This window comes from Geotrypetes seraphini, chromosome 2 (genome assembly GCF_902459505.1).
Source record: "Geotrypetes seraphini chromosome 2, aGeoSer1.1, whole genome shotgun sequence".
Taxonomy (NCBI): domain Eukaryota; kingdom Metazoa; phylum Chordata; class Amphibia; order Gymnophiona; family Dermophiidae; genus Geotrypetes; species Geotrypetes seraphini.
This window is the reverse complement of record NC_047085.1, coordinates 238,908,087-238,929,948: the sequence shown is the minus strand read 5'-3', so window position 1 is coordinate 238,929,948 and position 21,862 is coordinate 238,908,087. Positions and strand designations below refer to the sequence as shown.

Sequence of the window (21,862 nt, the reverse complement as noted above, 5' to 3'; positions counted from 1 at the left end):
TATAACGCGCGCGTTATATGCGAGAAAATACGGTAAGCAGTTTGAATATTGTGACATTTCCATCCCTAATGATGGACCTGTCAAGGTTAAGTCCTCTGCTAAGCCAGGTCCCAAAGGCAGAAAGTCAGCTGAATATAGAGCCTCAGAGGCGGTCTATCCTGAAGAGAGTGACCCAGACCCTGACACAGAACACACTTTTAAGCAGGAACCTGCTTGGAGGTCAGTCTCCCATAGAAAGCTGTCAGTTCCCACGCTGTAATATTCCCAGTGAACTGAGAGGGAGCCAGAGAGCAGGCAAACCTGCTCCCCAGCCACATAGGTTAGAGAGTGGCCTTAACAAATTTAAACAGCTCTCAAACACTGTAAGGGAGGGAGCCCAGGATGACCCTGCAGACAGAACTCTTCTGGCCAGGCAAGGACAAGGCATACAGCAGGAGCCCATGAAGTGGCAAGGCCCTGATAGTCTGAATGTTCCAGAGCTGGAAGTCCCAGAGGAATGCATGAAAGTGTAAGAGGTTGATGTTCCTGGAACAGAGTCTTTAGAACAGATGGACGTGAGTTTGGCAATTTCCTGCCAGTGATTATTTTGCTCCTTTTGGTTTGTGGGGCAATGTACTAAATAAGAAAGCTACTGTAGTGAAACTTAGTGCCTAAAGGCAGTAGCTACAAAAGAGCTGTTTTTGTTTGTTGGTTGCACTGCAGTGGGGGCTGGGCTGTATTCAGTGCTGGAGTTGTGCACAGCACTGATTGCTTAGCTATGCTCCAGCTGGAATTGAACTGTGGTGAAAAGAAAGTTGGAGGGGGGGGTGTTTTTCTTTTCTGCTTGCCTTGTGACTGAGAGGGCTTATGGCAACATTATGCATTAAGTGAACTCCAGAATTCTGGGGCAGGGTTCACTAAAGATCTCAGGTGGGATTTATTGAGGGTGCTTGTTGAAAGCTTTTGTTGAAGAAAGTGAACCCAACAATTCTGCCTCCTAGTTCCCAGGAACTGAAGAGTTGCTGTAGCATAACAACGCCAACACGATCTCTATTAAGTAAAATGGGGGTGTTCCCCACCAACACCCCCCGTCGGAGCCCCTTAAAATACTGTTTTTCTTCGGCGCGCTTCCACCTTGCGCTCGGTTGTCTGCGCTGGGTTGTCAGCGCGCGCTTTTGTCTATGAACCGGTAACCTTCTGTAAGTATTAATCAAAGAGGAGAGAAAATAAAAGGAAGGGTGTTGCATTAAAACTCGAAAGCATCTTTAAATAAAAATGTTTTCAGTTTTGTTTTGAATCATTCCAAGGATGGTTCTTCTCATAAATCTGCGGGCATGTCATTCCAGAGCATAGGAGCTGTAACGGAAAAGATTGATGATCAATGCATGCTAAGCTGACGTAATGATGGGATATGTAAGAGGTGTTGGGCGTTAGATCTCAGGGTTCTAGCCTTGGTATGAGGGATCAGGAGTCTGTTTAAGAATTCCTGAAGATTTGTATTGCATGTTTTAAATGTTAATAGTATAATTTTATATGTAATTATGTGTGTTAGTGGCAGCCAGTGGGCTTTATTAAGAGTGGAGCGATGTGATCAAAATTTTTTTTGCATTCTCAATGTTCTGAATAATTTGCAAGCGCCTTAGCTCTTTTTGCGTAATTCCTTTGTACAGAGCTTTAGTATAATCGAGACTGGAAATGACAAGGGAGTGGATAAGAATTGTTAATGCTGAAGGATCTAAAACTTTGGAGAGAGATCGTATCATTCGTAACCTAAAAATATATATTTGTACTACCACGGAACTGATTTGTTTTATGTTGAGGAAGGAAGCTAATAGACTACCAGAGATCTATTTTTTTATGTTGAGGAGAGAGGCTTAGGACAGGCGGGAAGGGAGCTACTAGACTACTAGACAAACTGCAGACGTCACAGCATACCCTGAAGAAAGCCACAGTATATTGGCTGAAATGTCGGTTTCTACCTGACAAGATGCAGCGAGACCCAGATATCTGCAACAAGCACAATTGTTCATTTGTTGTCTGCAACTGAAGAAGTTTTGAGAGCCCTGTTTTTCATTAAATCAGATTTATACTGAGCTTCCCACCTTTGTTACCATATAGAAACAATTTATATTTATAGTAAGCTTGAGATTTAAGGGCCCTCTGGTGAATTAATTCATTCAATACCTTTTGAGTGGCTAAAAGCGAGATCTTTTGGTCAGCAGATGGACTGGCTCCATGTGATATACAATCTGTCTGCACCTGTGTCTCCACCTGGAGAATTTCTTTATCCTAAATTTGCCGCTTTCTAGCCATGTAAGCTATAATTTCTCTGCTGATTACATTTTTTGCAATTTGATGTTCATGAAAGGTATTATGCAGTTGAAACTCTCTTCATTTTCCCAAGATGAAACTCCCTAAATTTCATATCCTAACAAAATTCCAAAGAGAATCTCCAAGAATATGCTACTGAGTCATGATTAACTAAATCAAGTTGCAACCAAATTAGTGTGTGATCAGAAACTCCAAAGAGACTAATTTCTGCAGAGTCTACCTGAAAAAATAGTTGCCGAGATATTAACAAATAATCATTAAGCAATTGTATAGAGGGAGCACATTAAAGGTGAGCATAATCTTGATTACTTGGGTGCAAAATTCTCTAGGCAACTATCAAATCCAATGCTCTGCAGAGCAGAGGCAATCTCACGAGAGATTACATGTCTCCCGAGGAGCTGGATGTGACTTCTCCACAATTGCATTGTAAACCATATTAAAATCCCCTCCTATGACCATATTGTCCCCACCCTGGGTAAACATAGAAACATAGAAGATGACGGCAGATAAGGGCCAAAGCCCATCAGGTCTGCCCACTCTACTGACCCACCCCCAAGCCTACTATCCTAGGGATCCCACTCCTGGTGACAGGTTCCCTTGGCTTAACCCTCTAAGGGATCCCACATGGGCATCCCATTTGCTCTTAAATTCTTGCCTTGATCACCTGCACCGGGAGCTCATTCCAAGGATCAACCACTCTCTCGGTGAAGAAATATTTCCTGGTGTCGTCATGAAATTTTCCGCCCCTGAGTTTGAGCGGATGCCCTCTTGTGGCTGAGGGTCCTTTGAGAAAGAGAATCTCTTCTTCCATCTCGATACGTCCGGTAATATACTTAAACGTCTCAATCATGTCTCCTCTCTCCCTACGTTCCTCGAGTGAGTACAGCCGCAAATTTTTCAGCCTTTCCTCGTACGATAGATCCTTGAGCCCCGAGACCATCCTGGTGGCCATCCGTTGCACCGACTCTACTCTCAGCACATCTTTTCGGTAGTGTGGCCTCCAGAATTGCACACAGTATTCCAAATGGGGTCTCACCATGGTTCTGTATAATGGCATTATAACTTCAGGCTTCCGGCTGACGAAACTCCTGCGGATGCAACCTAACAACTGTCTTGCCTTAGATAAAGCCTTCTCCACATGATCAGCAGTTTTCATGTCTGCGCTGATGATCACTCCCAAGTCTCGTTCTGTTGAAGTTCTAGCTAAGGTCTCACCATTCAAGGTGTAAGTTCTGCACGGATTTCTGCTGCCGAGGTGCATGATATTGCATTTCTTAGCGTTGAAGCCCAGCTGCCAGATCGAGGACCAAAGCTCCAACAAATGTAGGTCCTGTGTCATACTATCGGGTGAATTGCCGTCTCTCACTATATTGCATAGTTTGGCGTCGTCGGCGAATAACGTTATCTTACCTTGAAGCCCCTGAGTTAGGTCCCCTATGAATATGTTGAAAAGGAGCGGGCCCAAGACTGAGCCCTGCAGTACTCCACTGGTCACCTCCGATGTTTTAGAGAGGGTACCGTTAACTACCACCCTCTGAAGTCTGCCACTCAGCCAGTCATTGACCCATGTAGTTGGTGTTTCTCCCAGCCCCATTGATTTCATCTTGCTCAACAGCCTGCGATGCGGGACACTATGGAAAGCTTTGCTGAAGTCTAGGTAAACGACGTCCACGGATTCTCCCAAGTCTAGCTGTTTTGTTACCCAGTCAAAGAAGCTGATGAGTTTAGATTGGCAGGACCTACCCTTGGTGAATCCATGTTGACTGGGATCCCGTAGATTCTCATCATCCAAGATTGCGACTAATTAACATTTGATTAGTATTTCCATGAGTTTGCATACTATTGATGTGAGACTCACCGGTTTGTAGTTTGCAGCCTCTGCCCTGCAACCCTTTTTGTACAGTGGAACGATGTTAGCTGTTTTCCAGTCTATGAGGACTCTTCCCCGAATTTAGGGAGAGATTGAAGAGTCCTGATAGCGGTTCTGCCAGGACATCACGCAGCTCACTGAGCACCCTGGGGTGTAGATTGTCTGGTCCCATGGCTTTGTTCACCTTGAGTCTTGTCAGTTCGTAGTAGACATCGCCAGGTGTGAACTCGAAATTCTGAAATGGGTCTTCCACGCTGGGCCTTGCCTGAAACTGTGGACCGTGCCCCGGTGCCTCGCAGGTGAAGACCGAGCAGAAGTATTCATTCAGTAGTTCTGCTTTATCAGAATCTGATTCTGCGCAGTTCCCATCTGGTTTTCTAAGGCGTACTATCCCGTCTGTGTTCTTTTTCCTATCACTAATATACCTGAAGAAGAATTTGTCCCCTTTCTTCATGTTCTTTGCCAGAGTCTCTTCCACTCGAAGTTTGGCCTCCCTGACTGCCATTTTGACTGCTGCAGACCTCGCCCTATGTTCTAGTTTAGCTTCCCTAGTCTCCGTTCGTTTGTATGAAATAAATGCTTTTTTCTTCTCCTTGACGAGGTGCGAGATTTCTGCGGAGTACCATTGGGGTCTGTATACTGATTTAATGTAGAGGCTTGTCGCTTCATGTATGGTAGATTTCAGGGATGACCACATAGCTTCCACATCATTGGTCGTAGCTTGGTTCTGCAGTGTCCGGTGGACGAAATCTCCCATGCGTTCGAAGTCAGTGCCTCGGAAGTTGAGTACTTTTGTTTTCGTGTTTGATCTAGGGAAACCTTTCCTGAGGTAGAACCACACCATGTTGTGGTCGCTGGAGGCTAGCATATCTCCTACCGAGACCTTCGAGACGCTATCCCCGTTGGTGAGTGCCAGGTCCAGGATCGCCTGGGCCCTAGTGGGTTCCAATACCATTTGTTTGAGTCGTGCTCCCTTTATGGATGTTAACAGTCTCCTGCTGCCGCTGGTTGTTGCTGAGTATGAGTTCCAATCTGCGTCAGGCATGTTGAAGTCCCCCAGCAGAACAGCGTCTCCCCGTAGAGTGATATTCTCTATGTCTTCAATTAATTCGGAGTCTTTGTCTTCCAGTTGTCTTGGAGGTCTATATACTACAACAAGATACAGGCATTTTTCCCTGCCTCTGGCCAGGTTCACCCAGAGGGATTCCCCGGTGTACTTGACATCTGTGATTCTGGTAGTTTTGATGTCTTCTTTAATGTATAGTGCCACCCCTCCCCCTGACTTTCCCTCTCTGTCCTGACGAAATAAGTTGTATCCCGGTATAGCCATATCCCACCCATGAGAGTCTGTGAACCAAGTTTCGGATATTGCCACCACGTCAAGGTCAGCATTCATTATTTCGGTCTCTAATTCTAGAATCTTATTGCCTAAACTGTGTGCATTAACATACATAGCACTCCATACCCCGTGATTACTAAGTCCCTGTGGGGAGTTTCTCATCTAGGGTAGTGTGACTCCTAGAGAATTGTTTGCAATGGGGGCACTTACTTGGACTTAGAATCGGAGTTTCGACTCACCTCGTCAGGATCGTTCCTTACTGCACTTGTATCTGAGTGGGTACCCTCCCCCGACTTACCTAGTATAAAGCCCTACGAAGCAGGCGGGCTAGTCGGTGTCCAAAGACGTGCTTACCCCTGCTGGTCAGATGGAGTCCGTCTGGTCCCTGAAGTCCTTGCAACGCCTCTCCATGGTTCAGGAATCCTTAAAAAAAAATTTTTCTCCAATATATTTGGTGCATATACATTACACAGCATTAATGGCTGTTGGTCTATGATAAAGATAGCTATCACAAATCTATCCTCTGGTCATTGAATAATAGAGTAAACCTGTAAAGCTAAGCCTTTGCGGAATAAAATCAACATGCCAGCCTCTACCATATGACCTACCTACCACATATGAATCTTGGTATGCTCAACGGATGAAAAATGGGTCTATTGCAATATGACTACGTCAACATTATGTCTACATAAGGTTTGTAGGATTTTCTGCCTCTTAATTGGTGAGGTACCCCTCCCTCCCCCTACATTCCAGGCCACTATCTTAAATGAGCCCATCATCCTCAGTCTCTTGTATGTAAGGAAAGGAAAATCAACTAAGTAACAATGTATAAAGGCCTGCCTCTGCTTACAGGCTCCCACATGAAGATAGCTGACCCTCTTTTTGCCAAGTGCTAAAATAAAAGGAACAAAAGAAAATACACAGAAAAGCCAACATAAGAATAACAAGAAAATGGCGCAAGCACCACAAAAAAATCCTATAGCGCCTACTAAAACTCCCAGCTACCCAAACCCCTCCACTAACCCACCCAGCTTTCCCTCTCATTCCTCCTATACATTTCCATCCAATAATTGCAATTAACAAAGTCCCCTTCTAGAACTAGAGGCACTGCAAATAAGAGACACAATCGTTCTCCATTTCTACAAAATAAATCTAAAGCGATTTTAACTTTCACCTCCCAAGCACCAAACTTCAAAGACATAGCACAACCCATGTCCCAAAGAGTAATAAATCCTAAGAAAAATAACTTAGATTCACGCTAACAGGCAATATACAATAAACCAAAAATCCTCAAAATATAAAGTCCAAAGACCAAAAAAACCTACTAGTGAGATGAGTATAAAGGGAAATTCTTTTCAGATAAAGACTAAGAGACCTCAAGTGTTCACATCCAACTGACAATGGAACGGATCCCAACAGATGGACTTTGTATGAACTATCACTGGTCTCAAATGTCGTTTTTTCTTTTGCCTCTTTAATAACTTTTTTAATTAACTATTTTTCAATTAAATGGCTTATTTTAATGTGCCAAGAAGTATAGCAACATATCAGATATTGCACCAGGAGTGATATCCCTGGTAAGCAAGCTCAAAAACTTATAAGGCCTAGAGTACTTAGCTTTTATCCAGGAGCCAGGGCGACTCGTAGCTGTATAGAGTAACTTATTCAGTAAACGCTCAGCATTGCTTCGCATTGAGCACTGAGGTCTCTCAGTCTTTATCTGAAAAGAATCTCCCCTTATATTCATCTCACTAACATACAATAAATGCCATAATAAAACAGTAGAATGATAGCACAGCGAGATGTCTTTTATTTTATTTTAAAAATTTACATTCAGTGTTAAAAAAAAATAATTCAAGACAATAATCTATATACAGTATATAAAATCGGAGGTATGTATGTGTGTATGTATGTGTGTGTGTATGTGCCGCGATCACGCAAAAAACGGCTTGACCGATTTGAACGAAACTTGGTATGCAGATCCCTCACTACCTGGGGTGATATGTTCTGGGGGTCTCGCGGCCCACCTGCACACGTGGGCGGAGCTACAAACAGAAAATCAGATTTCACCCATTCATGTCAATGGAAAAAATGTAAAAAGCTGCCATTCTCACAGTAATTCCAACTACCAGGGGTGATATGTTCTGGGGGTCTCGCGGCCCACCTGCACACGTGGGTGGAGCTACAAACAGAACATCAGATTTCACCCATTCATGTCAATGGAAAAAAAGTAAAAAGCTGCCATTCTCACAGTAATTCAAAAACGGCTTGACCGATTTGAACGAAACTTGATATGCAGATCCCTCACTACCTGGGGTGATATGTTCTGGGGGTCTCGCGGCCCACCTGCACACGTGGGCGGAGCTACAAACATAAAATCAGATTTCACCCATTCATGTCAATGGAAAAAATGTAAACAGCTGCCATTCTCACAGTAAATCAAAAACGGCTTGACCAATTTGAACGAAACTTGGTATGCAGATCCCTCACTACCTGGGGTGATATGTTCTGGGGGTCTAGCGGCCCACTTGCACACGTGGGCGGAGCTACAAACAGAACATCAGATTTCACCCATTCATGTCAATGGAAAAAAAGTAAAAAGCTGCCATTCTCACAGTAATTCAAAAACGGCTTGACCGATTTGAACGAAACTTGATATGCAGATCCCTCACTACCTGGGGTGATATGTTCTGGGGGTCTCGCGGCCCACCTGCACACGTGGGCGGAGCTACAAACATAAAATCAGATTTCACCCATTCATGTCAATGGAAAAAATGTAAACAGCTGCCATTCTCACAGTAAATCAAAAACGGCTTGACCAATTTGAACGAAACTTGGTATGCAGATCCCTCACTACCTGGGGTGATATGTTCTGGGGGTCTAGCGGCCCACCTGCACACGTGGGCGGAGCTACAAACAGAAAATCAGATTTCACCCATTCATGTCAATGGAAAAAATGTAAAAAGCTGCCATTCTCACAGCAATTCAAAAACAGCTTGACCGATTTGAACGAACCTTGGTATGCAGTTCCCTCACTACCTGGGGTGATATGTTCTGGGGGTCTCGCGGCCCACCTGCACACGTGGGCGGAGCTACAAACAGAACATCAGATTTCACCCATTCATGTCAATGGAAAAAAAGTAAAAAGCTGCCATTCTCACAGTAAATCAAAAACGGCTTGACCGATTTGAACGAAACTTGGTATGCAGATCCCTCACTACCTGGGGTGATATGTTCTTGGGGTCTCTTCACCCAAGAATTTATATGTTCAAAAAAATGTAAACAGCTGCCATTCTCACAGTAAATCAAAAACGGCTTGACCGATTTGAACGAAACTTGGTATGCAGATCCCTCACTACCTGGGGTGATATGTTCTGGGGGTCTCTTCACCCAAGAATTTATATGTTCTTGCTCCTGGAGGTGAAACTAAAAATGTTGTTTATAATCAAGTTTTGTGTTAGTTGTATTATATTCATTTTGTCAAATATTTCACATTATAATTTGAATATTGTACTTTTTATAAAGCTGTAAACAAATAATTTCATTCACAACTATAAAGTATCTTTATTTGAATCCATTTACAGTGTTGTTGCTATAATTAAATACCCGTGCAACGCCGGGGCATCAGCTAGTCAATAATATAATCATGCAATCTAAACATCAACTTTACGGAGAGGCTTAAAGCTACGCAGAGAAGAAAAATCCATTATAAAATATCAATTTAAAGAAAAGGCAAGAAAAATCCAGGCACCACAATAATTTAGAGTCCTAATGAACATTGCCACTCCCACCTGCTGAATTCTGATTTTCAATATTTTATTACTCTGAACTGTTATTTCTGGCCTGGATAAATTCCGGCAGCACCTAAGATTTGGATATTCAACACTGGTGCCCAGAATAGGCCCAGTATTGAATATTCAGATTAAATTCGGCGCTTTTGAAAACGCTGGCTGTCATTGGCTGAATATCAAGATGATTGTTGTTACTTCATTCCATTCCATAATTGTAATGTTTATATTTTCCAGATTCTCCTGTATTCAGGATAGCCATTCTGCTTCTTGAATGCACTCCACAGGGTGTTTGCTTGCTTATTCATTTATTAGGATTTATTACCACTTTTTTGAAGAGATTCACCAAAGGTGGTATACAGCAAGTACAATTCAACATACAACTTACGATTTTGTTAACAGTAGTAAAAAGACCAAATATAAACAAATACAATGAATGAGTAAACTCAAAATCAGCTGGTTGAAACTTACGGCCTCTTTTACAAAGCTGCGCTAGTGGCCCCGAAGTCCATAGAGATTTAAACAGCTTCGGGGCTGTTGCCACGCAGCAGCCGCTAGTGTGGCTTTGTAAAAAAGGCCGTCAATAGTACCACTATGAAACAGTTTCAAAAATATATTATAATAGCAGTGGTATAGTAAGGAGGGACGGGGGAGGGGTGCCTCCCTTCCCCATTAAATACCTCTTGAAATGTTCGCCAGCATGAGCGGCATCTTCCACCTCCTGCTCACTCCGGCCTCAGCTTCCTTTTGATGTTACTTCCTGGTTGTGGGACCAGGATGTGACGTCAGAGAAGAGCCGAGGCTGGTACGAGCAGGAGGTGGCAGATGCTGCTCGCGACAGAAGTAGGTGGAGGGGGCACTTGAGTGGCAAGAAAGAGTGGGAGGCGCAGGGCATGGTGATGTCAGGCACCTCCTTTCCTCATTACGCCACTATATAACAGCACTGAAATTTAGCCCTGTAAGCAGCTGGTAGCCAGAATAATTTTGACAGGAAGGGTATAATGTGGTTACGCTGTTTGCAGCCTTCTATTGATTGTGTTGCAACATTCTGAATTAGTTGCAGCTGATGCAAACTTTTTTGGTTAGACCAGTCTACAGTAATTTAGTCATGATGTTATCATGGCACTGTACAAGGTCCTTGGTTAAGTTTATCCAGAATATTTCTATTTCAGCTTTAGCTGGTAGTATTTTCACTGTACTAATGCTCTTTCCCACTTCCCTGTAGATTATTTTGGATTCTCACTAAACTGTTTTTTAATTAACTAGCGCTACATGTGTCTGGTAGCGCTATAGAAATAATTAATAGTAGTAGTAATAACTCTTCTGTTTTCTTCATGCAGCATCTCCATAGTTTTTGTGCTTCAGCTGCTTCTTTGGAGCTCTTATTTTAGAAGTATCTCCATACTAAATGCACCCCCCCCCCCCCCTGCACTCATGTACCTCATGAAATGTTTACTGCTTTGAGTAGCATCTTCTACCTGCTAGCTTCCTTGTGACATCACGTCCTGGTCCCACAAATCACTTCTAGCACCAGTGTTAGGTTTTCAGGCAGGGATCCCAAGATGCACTTCAGGGGCAGGGAACTTGATGTCACCAATTTGAAGATGGCGGCCTAGAGAAGTAGAAGCAAATGATCCTCATTCATACTTCCAGCAAAAAAGTATGTGAGTCTGGGGAGGCTCAAAGTTACCACTAGACCACCAGATCTGGCCTTGCTTGGCCTATCCTACCAAAAGAGTCTGTCAGGTCTGGCCTGGCCTAACCAGGAGGAGGCCATTGGACCACCAGGCTATTTGTGACTGAGGGAGCCACTGGACCACCATACCACCAGGGCATTTTTTTAAGGTTTGAGGAGAGGGAGGGGGCTCTGGAGCCATTAGACCCTTAGGCTTTTTTGTTGGGGAAAGCCTATCTGGCTGAGTGGTCAAGTTCGAGGGAGAAGAGGGCTGCTATTTAATTATTTATTTGGTTCATTTTATATCCCGTCTACCCCAACAAGCTCAGAACGGGTTACAGGTTGACGTACATAATGTAAAGACAAATGGGTTATAATTTACAGATATGTCACACCTGTACTAGCTGAACTCCATTGGTTGCTAGTTAAATGGTGAATACTTTTCAAGATATTGACCTTGATATTTAAATCTGTTCGTAACATTGCCTAAGGTGATTGCCTCTTTATTGCAGACATATGTACTTGGTCATCCTTTGAGATCACAAGTTAGGGTTCATAGACAGTGGAGCACAAGACGTCAGCGCGCTGACAATCCAGCGCCGACAATTTGGCGCAAGACAGATGCGCGCGGGGGAAAAAGTAATTTTTAAAGAGCTCTGACGGGGGTTTGGAGTGGCAACCCCCCACTTTATTGGTTAGTGTTTGCGCTGCTGTTGGAGGGGGGTTGGAAACCTCCATTATAGTGAAAACGGAACTTTTAAAGATTTTTTTCAGGAAAAATTCCATTTTCTCTATAATGTGGGGGGTTTCACCCCCCCCCCCACCGCAACGGCAGCGCGAACACTTACCAATAAAGTGGGGTTTGCCACCCTAAACCCCCAGTCGGAGCTCTTTAAAAATTATTTTTCCCCTGCACGCTTCTGTCTTCCTCCGAATTGTCGGTGCTGGATTGTCGGTGCGCTGGCGTCTGGCGCGCGATTATCCTGTCACCCAAGTTAGAGACCTCTTGGTTGTTCCCCCTTTTCGTTTGGTCACTAAAGTTGTAAATCGATCCTGAATGTTTCAGGTGGCTGGACCTTCATTATGGAATTCAATTCCAGACTCCATTCATTTAACTTCAGATTTCTTGGCATTCTGGAAAAGTTTAAAAAGCTTATTTTTTCTGATTGGCCTTTTCAAATCTGGACAATGTGTAATTTGGTAATTATTTGGCCTTATTTTTTAAGGCACAGGTTTCAGGTTGTAAGTTATATGCTGTACCTTAGTATGATTTGTTGAGTTCTGTTCTAATTATGTATATATTGCTGTTACCTACATAGATGTTGGATATGCGGAATATAAGGCCCTGATTCTCTAAAAGTGCGTCCCGATTTTAGGCAGCTGTAGGCGTCCTACAGCTGTCTAATCAGCCAATCGGGATGCACGTTTTTTTTAAAAAAATGCTCCCCAGGCAGGCCGCCTATATTGAAGGCGAGGCCCGCAAGACACCTAGGCCCTGATTCTGTATAGGACGCCCGGGAGAGGCGTCCTATTCAGAATCAGCCTAAACTAAACCCCGATTCTGTAACCGGCGTCCATGTTACAGACGTGGGTTAGAGAATCGGGTTAGATTAGACACGGCCCGCTACACTTATCGCGGCAAGGGATCTCTCTGCCGCTATAAGTATAGCGGGCCGTGGCCCCCTGACCGATCACTGGCAGGAGGGTGCCCAAACCCTCCTGCCCGAAGACGCACCCCCCCCGGTGCTAACAACCCCCACTCCACCAAACCTGTTCTTACAGATGGGTCTTGCACGTCGAGCAAGCAGGCACGCCTCGTCGAAATGAGGCGGGCCCGCCCCTTCCCGGCCCATCCCGCCGAAGCCTAAGGCCTGATTGGCCCAGGCTCTAGAAGCCTGGACCAATCAGGCCTTAGGAATAGCAGGTCCGCCCATCCCTACTAAGTCTAAGGTCTGATTGGCCAATCAGGCCTTAGATTAAGTGGGGATGGGCGGACCCGCTATGCCTAAGGCCTGATTGGTCCAGGCTTCTAGAGCCTGGGCCAATCAGGCCTTAGGCTTCGGCGGGATGGGCCGGGAAGGGGCGGGCCCGCCTCATTTCGACGAGGCGTGCCTGCTTGCTCGACGTGCAAGACCCATCTGTAAGAACAGGTTTGGTGGAGTGGGGGTTGTTAGCGCTGGGGGGGGTGCGTCTTCGGGCAGGAGGGTTTGGGCACCCTCCTGCCAGTGATCGGTCAGGGGCCACGGCCCGCTATACTTATAGCGGCAGAGAGATCCCTTGCCGCGATAAGTATAGCGGCCGCGTCTACTTACAATGTAGACCAGCATTTTGCTGGCCTACATTTTTAAGCTTCTCATCTACTAGGGAGACGCGTAGGGCCGCCTAGGTTCAGCCTAAGGCCCGCCTAAGGCCCTTAGACGAGCTTAGGCATCTTGCTGGTCTCCCTAGGCTCCCGGAGGCGCCTTCAGGCCTGCCTGGGGAGCATTTTTTTTAAAAAAACGTGCATCCCGATTGGCTGATTAGACAGCTGTAGGACGTCTACAGCTGCCTAAAATCGGGACGTACTTTTAGAGAATTAGGGCCTAAGTGTTTAAAATAAATAAATAATATAATATAGAATGAATTTCTTAGGTTAGATACCTCTTCTCTCTACCAGCCCTTCTAATGCTACCCTGGACCTGGTGAAAAGTTTCCAGTGCCAAACGTACCTGAGAAACCTTTTATTTTTGGTGTTATTTTAGGATACCTAAAGACTGTATTTAAATGTGGTCTAAGTAGCACCTCCTCCTGCCTTATTTATTACTAGCTGATGCCCCGACGTTGCACGGGTATTAAATTATAGCAATAACACTGTAAATGGATTCAAATAAAGATATTTTATAGTGGTGAATGAAATTATTTGTTTATAGCTTTATAAAAAGTACAATATTCAAATTATAATGTGAAATATTTGACAAAATGAATATAATACAACTAACACAAAACTTGATTATAAACAACATTTTTAGTTTCACCTCCAGGAGCAAGAACATATAAATTCTTGGGTGAAGAGACCCTCAGAACATATCACCCCAGGTAGTGAGGGATCTGCATACCAAGTTTCGTTCAAATCGGTCAAGCCGTTTTTGATTTACTGTGAGAATGGCAGCTGTTTACATTTTTTCCATTGACATGAATGGGTGAAATATGATTTTCTGTTTGTAGCTCGGCCCACGTGTGCAGGTGGGCCGCGAGACCCCCAGAACATATCACCCCAGGTAGTGAGGGATCTGCATACCAAGTTTCGTTCAAATCGGTCAAGCCGTTTTTGATTTACTGTGAGAATGGCAGCTGTTTACATTTTTTTGAACATATAAATTCTTGGGTGAAGAGACCCCCAGAACATATCACCCCAGGTAGTGAGGGATCTGCATACCAAGGTTCGTTCAAATCGGTCAAGCCGTTTTTAAATTACTGCGAGAATGGCAGCTTTTTACATTTTTTCCATTGACATGAATGGGTGAAATCTGATTTTCTGTTTGTAGCTCCGCCCACGTGTGAAGGTGGGCCGTGAGACCGCCAGAACATATCACCCCAGGTAGTGAGGGATCTGCATACCAAGTTTCATTCAAATCGGTCAAGCCGTTTTTGGTTTACTGTGAGAATGGCAGCTGTTTACATTTTTTCCATTGACATGAATGGGTGAAATCTGATGTTCTGTTTGTAGCTACGCCCACATGTGCAGGTGGGCCGCGAGGCCCCCAGAACATATCACCCCAGGTAGTGAGGGATCTGCATACCAAGTTTCGTTCAAATCGGTCAAGCCGTTTTTGAATTACTGTGAGAATGGCAGCTTTTTACTTTTTTTCCATTGACATGAATGGGTGAAATCTGATTTTATGTTTGTAGCTCCGCCCACGTGTGCAGGTGGGCCGCGAGACCCCCAGAACATATCATCCCAGGTAGTGAGGGATCTGCATACCAAGTTTCGTTCAAATCGGTCAAGCCGTTTTTGCGTGATCGCGGCACATACACACATACACACACACACACACATACATACACACATACATACCTCCGATTTTATATATATATAGATTCAGTGCAGCCAAATTCGCAGTCTTCAAAAGGCCATGGGCAGAGGTTCCTATACGCTGCCCACAGCTGACTCAGAAGCCTTTCGTCTGACCCTGGGATTTTGGGTCTGAGGGGGAAGGCTTCCAGGTCAGCCACAGGTAATGTATAGAAACCACTGCCCACGGCCTTTTAAAGACTACAAGATTGGCTGCACTGAATAATGAAGAAGGCAGGAAGAGGTGCCTCTTGAACGTCTGGATCCAGGCCCTGAGGTACACTCTTAGGGGAGGGGGTGGGGAAGAGGCAGGTCCATGGAGGAGTGGGGCCAAGGGGACCAGTGTACTTGGGTGCCTAGGACCCACCAAAGAATTAATCCTGCCCTGTAGATAAATAGTAATGTGTTGAAAAGGCAATAGTATCAGTATTTAAAATCTGAATCTACTAAGTTTATAGCTCTAATTCCAGTTATTATCAATGATTTCTTCTGAAAGGAAGAAGAGTTTTTTCAACAGTAATCCACATACCAAAGCAGATTCACCCAATTCTACAAACTCTCCATATCCTCTTGCGCCTCAATACGCTCAACCACCACAAAAAATTAATTGGATGTCAACAACCTTGGCAAACTTGATGTCAAATCCCCAGGAGCAGCTTAATCACCGAATCTTCCAGCCATCATAAAGTAATCCATTACAGGCACCAGGAAAAGAGATGTGCAAAGCATGATCTTTGCTGCTTTCAAATATTGAGGGGTTGAAACAGGATGTTGAAATACTGGGTGGAAAAAACAAAGGACATTTTCTCTCATCTGTTAGCCCCAAGAGATCCCTTCTTTATCAAAAAGGGGAAAATTGATAATTGATGAGTGTTCATAGAAGTAAAGCAATTAAACCTTTCTTCTTGGCCCCTTCACTTTGGAGTCAGGCCCATCTAGTCATTGCAGTGGTGCAGGCCGATGAGTGGAGAACTAGAGATGGTGTCAATATTCACATACGGTTCCGTAAAAAAACAACAGTCCTGGTTACACCACTGTTGTGCATGCTAAAAATTTTAAGACATCTAGATAAACTGAATGAATGCATATCTCTATAAAATATAGGTCTCTGCACCCGGGGGCATAGGGTGGGGATGGTGCACTCTTTTCACAATAGATTTTATATAAGTTTGAATTGTTATGCATAATGTAAATTAATAATCACATTTGTAACAGATTTACACAAATCTGTTACAAGCCAATCATTCTTTTGCCACTGGAATTTTAGGAGCAGAAACACATTCAGAAGACGATTTCAATCGGAAAAAAAACCTATAAAATGATTCTAAAGCACGATATCTACACAGAAACTTCTAGCATTCAGCCAGCAGAGAGCACCATTCCCTTAGAAAAAAACTCACCTTATTTTACTTTCTGCATGATCAATTTTTGCATTTCCCATCCAAGTGCATCTCTTTTTCGATTGTATTCCTAAAGAACTTCCTGACTCATGCAGGAAAGAAATACACAGTGAATCCTTGTGGAAATGCTCTTACCCTTTCCTCAAATTATCATAGTAGGGGAGGCATATATAATAATCTTCAAAAAGAATTTATTTTAAGACGTGTTACATAAAACTTCTTTAACAAATATTACACAAAATCCATTTAAGACAATTATAAGCACACACAAAAAAACAAAAAAAGGAAAATGGTAAAACCAGAGGACATAATTTGAGGTTGAGGGGTGGTAGATTCAAGGGCAATGTTAGGAAATTCTACTTTATGGAAAGGGTAGTGGATGCCTGGAATGCGCTCCCGAGAGAGGTGGTGGAGAGTAAAACTGTGACTGAGTTCAAAGAAGCGTGAGATGAACACAGAAGATTTAGAATCAGAAAATAATATTAAATATTGAACTAGGCCAGTACTGGGCAGACTTGCACGGTCTGTGTCTGTGTATGGCCGTTTGGTGGAGGATGGGCAGGGGAGGGCTTCAATGGCTGGGAGGGTGTAGATGGGCTGGAGTAAGTCTTAACAGAGGTTTCGGCAGTTGGAACCCAAGCACGGTACCGGGTAAAGCTTTGGATTCTTGCCCAGAAATAGCTAAGAAGAAAAAAAAAAAAAATTTTAAATTGAATCAGGTTGGGCAGACTGGATGGACCATTCGGGTCTTTATCTGCCGTCATCTACTATGTTACTATGTAAGAGGCTTAATGTGCAAAATGACACATTCAACTCAGGACATTCACATTTACCCAGTAAGAAGAAAACCTTTTGTAAAATACATATAGGACTCAGTTCTGTAAATGGTGCCCAGCTGTGGGTGCTGATGAAAATTAGCACTAAGTGCTGTTCTGTAAATGGTGCTCAGAGTTAGACGCCGTTTATAAAACAGCATTTGGCGACAGGATCCGCACTCATTTATGGGCATGAGAATTTGTGCCAACCAAAACCTGGAATAAATTTGCATGCCTAAATTTGACTCAGATCCCCCAAACTGACCTATTTTGGACATGTGATGAGGGCGAATTCACTAGAAAAGGAGGTGATACTTGGAATGGTCAGTGGTAAAAGGAAGCAGGGGGGAGCCCAAAGGCCTGTTGGCTGGATACCATCTAGAACAGGGATCTCAAAGTCCCTCCTTGAGGGCCGCAATCCAGTTGGGGTTTCAGGATTTCCCTAATGAATATGCATGAAAGCAGTGCATGCACATAGATCTCATGCATATTCATTGGGGAAATCCTAAAAACCCGACTGGATTGCGGCCCTCAAGGAGGGACTTTGAGACCCCTGATCTAGAATGACATGGGAATAAACATCAAGCAATTGAAAGAAGCTGTGAAAAACAGGGAAAGATGGCAAGGACTGGCCTACAGAGTATCCAAAGGTCGGACACAACTTAATGAATGCAAATTTCAGGAATGCCACAATCTGCCTAGGCCCCTCAATTAGCTGTGCCCCCTTTATGGATCCGCGTCTGATCCTAGTGCCTAAAGATGTGTGTGCAAATTTTTAATTAATGCCAATTAGTGCTGATTCTTGGCACCCAATTGTCCGTGCTGTATGGCTCATTTCTCAATTAAATTTGCATGAAATTTTGAACACCATATATAGAATTAGGGCATTAATGTCACTGGCAGATTAATGGTCTATACCGAGAGAGCAGTGATTTTACAAAAATATGCACAGAAAACAAAATGCACTCATCCAGCTTCTTTCACATGTAAGTACTGGCGTCATAAGTGTACAAGTAGGAGGTAGTTCTATAATGGGGCACCTACGTTTCAGCACCACTTGTGTACATGGATGTACAGAATAGTTGCCTGCTCATGGGAAAGTGGCGTCAAAACAGTTAAACGTTTTTCTGTTGGGGACATTGAAGCCTGCTCTGTGGGTGCTTGAGCACCCCCCCCAGAATTGAGTAAACTCCTTAACTGTGTCCAAGGAGGGCTAATTTCCAAAGGGTTTAGCACCCCCAATCATTTTGCAAAGTTGGCTCCCATGGTAGGGAGCACCTGTAAGTGGCCTAGCACATAAGTGGGGAGAATGTGGCGCCGTGGTTAAAGCTACAGCCTCTGCACCCTGTGATTGTGGGTTCAAACTCGTGCTGCGTCTTGTGATGCTAGGCAAGACACTTACTCCCTCTATTTTACTAAGGTGCGCTAACCGATTAGCGTGTGCTAAACGCTAACACGTCCATAGACTAACATGCACACATTAGTGGTTAGCGCACCTTAGTAAAACAGGACCTTAATTCCCCCATTGCCCCAGGTACATTAGATAGATTTATTCAGGACAGGGAAAAATGCTTGAGAACCTGAATAAATTCATGTAAACTGTTCTGAGCTCCCTTGGGTGAACAGTATAAAAAATTAAAATAAATAAAATAACAATAAATGCAAGGGGGAGGGGGGGGTTCACCTAGGAACAGCATGGACATTGCTGCCACTAACCCACCCTACTTGTACAACACTTTTAGGTTTGGCATATCATTGCCACATTTAGGTGCTCATAGTTACCCCAGGTCTATGGCTTATTTGGCCTTCAGCACCTAGATTTTAGGCACCCTGATAACCAGTTTCCATTTATGTTCTATAATGGTATCTGGATGCCCAGATGCTGCATGGTCATTGAAAGGAGGGAAGGGGCAGATTATGCCGGGCCGGGCCCATCTTCCAAGGAGGTGGGGCCTAGCACCATCAATAGAAAAACTGCATTTTTCAGACTTCCTGTGGTTGGCAGAAGGCTGAATCTGTCTCCTGCTCCTGTGCCAAGTTGTGTTAACTCCTGCACTGCCAGCCATGGGTCCTTCTTCCTGCTGTGTCCTACCTATTAGTACTGCTGCTTATCTCCTGTGTGAAGTATTTCCTGTTTCCTTATAGGAGGAAGGTGACATAGCAGGAAGAAGTTAACACGATAATGCAATAACCCAGCACTCAGGAGCAGGAGACTGAGCAAGCAGTAAGCTACAACTTCTGTCAGGTGGTAAACTTTATCTTCAACTTAATTTGCATTCATACTATGCATCAAGTAAGCAGTGTGTGTGTGTGTGGGGGGGGGGGGGGAGGTTGCGGAAGATGCAAGGGATGTATTGTGAAGTGTTTGGGGATGGGTGCCCTATTGTTTGTCCCAGGTCTGGCTTTGCATCTTGGCAGCCTTGAGGTGCCAATATTCGAGGGTCATTTCATAAATAATGCTCACTATTTTTAATTTACATGTTGTTGGTTGTTTTTTGTTTTTTAAGTATTTCTTTACAATCCTTCAATATAGGCTCCCTGCTTTGCAATGACCAAGTCCCAACGTCCAGGAAGCTTCATTATTCCATTCAAGGCACCATTTTTGTGCAGTTGCCGAATGGCTCGGGTAATGGCGGAAGAAAGCTCTCCAGAGATGCAAAACAATGTCCATGCATAGGTTGTTTCAACTTTGGAAAAAGGTCAAAGTCTGGTGGACTCATGTCTGGACTGTAGGGAGCATGAGGTAACACCTCCCAGCTATATTTGCGTAGTTTTTCAATGACGACATTATATGTGTAGGCGAGCGTTGTCATGAAGAACAAGTGGCCCAACAAAAAGCAACTGAGGTTGGGTTTTGTGCATTTTTCTGTGCATTTTTTGCAAAAAATCAAGTTAATACACTGCTGTGACACTACTTCTACATGGAACTCTGCCTGTGGTGATGATGTCTTCATGATCATAAGCAAAAATCATCATTTGTTTGAGTGTTGATTGAGCTCATCGAAATTTTTTTGGTCATGGGGAAATTGGAACTCTCCACTTGTTGGACTGTGATTTGAGCTCCAGCTCAAAGTCTCTGACTCACGCTTCATCAATAGCAACAATGCGATTCAAGAATGCCTGACCTTCAACATCGAATTTTTGTTTCAGCACAGTTGCATTATCCAGGCGTCTCTGCTGCTGTTCAGCAGTCAAGAAGTGGGGGACCCATCGTGCAGAAATTTTTCTCTTTTTTTTAAATAATTTGTCAGAATTTGGTATAATGACGTCAGTGGAATCCCTGTGGTTTCAGAAAGTTCCTCGCAAGTCGCACAACGATCTTGTTCAAGAGCATCAACCACGAGTTTCACACATTGTTCATCAGTTTTTTTGATATCGGCCTTCCTGGTCTTGCATCATCATCTGTGCTCACACGACCACTCCGAAAATGAGTTGCCCACTGAGAAACTGTACTACGGTCCACTGTTAACTCCCCCAAACTTCACGTAATGCACTGTGGATTTCTGTCAAGTTTTTTGCCACGTAGAGTTTCAATCTTAATGTACGACCTCTGATCGTCAACAGACACAATACCCGAGACACCTGCAGCCTCCATTTCCCACACTGGTCACAACCACACTATGTACACTACAGAGCTCCTAAGCACATGTCCTGCTGCTTCAAGCACTGAAGTGAAAGTGAAACAAGGTTTACTGCAATTGCATCATCCACTCCCCAATGTTGCCAACAGGTGCATTATTTATGAAATGACCCTCATAGAATAGGCCAAATAGGATCTCACAGCATAGTATCAGGGTGACCATAGAAGGCTCTCCACTCATACAGTTGCTTCATAGTGGCCTAATTAAAAAATAATAATAATAATAACCTATACATAGGATTGGTTTTTGTTTAACTTTTGAGGTACAGTAAGAATTTTAAATGGGGGACTAAGGAAAATTACCCCTTTAAATATATGTATGTCTTGGCAATGGTGCAAAAACTGACAGATTTAAAATATAACTATATTCTACTACCACTAATCATTTCTTTAGTGCTACTAGACATATCTTTCTCTGTCTCTAGTGGACTAGAAATCTAAGATTTTGTCCCTAGGGTAATGGAAGCTTACGTGACTTGCCCAGGGTCACAAGGAACTGCAGTAGGAATTGAACCCAGTTCCCAGGATCTCAGTCTGCTGCACAAATCATTATGCTACTCCTCCACCTTCCACTGTAAAGTGAGAAACAGGTGTAGGGGAAAAACAGGAAGCCCAATGATGAGCCACCTGACGCAGCCCTTGGAACTTTAAAGATACGAAGCCTTTCTGGGATCCTGACAGAGGTTAATACAGAGTACACCAAAATCATGAAATCTCTGGAAGCTGACAAAGAATTGAGAATTTAAACTTCATAAAGGCTTGCACCGAGAATAGAGAAGACATAAGAACAGTTTAATTTCTTAAAATGTTTCTCAGTAGGGAACTGCTTGATAAGTTGTTAGACTGCAGTGTTAGCAAACTTTTAATCCTTAGGACAAGTCACAATATATTTTTAATTAGAAGCACAGTTGGCATACCATTCTATACTAGCTTTCATTTCTCTACTCATTTTTGGCATAGGCCTTTTCCTGTGT

General features: G+C 43.7%; 1 long non-coding RNA gene across 1 annotated transcript in view; it reads left to right on the top strand.

The window, feature by feature from the left end:
* The first annotated feature begins 372 nt into the window (after nucleotides 1–372).
* LOC117355804 overlaps nucleotides 373–21,862 on the top strand; it is a 110,277-nt gene continuing 88,787 nt past the window's right edge. Inside the window, exon 1 of the long non-coding RNA XR_004538449.1 lies at nucleotides 373–554. This is a non-coding gene — a long non-coding RNA (uncharacterized LOC117355804). The remainder of the gene's footprint in view (nucleotides 555–21,862) is intronic.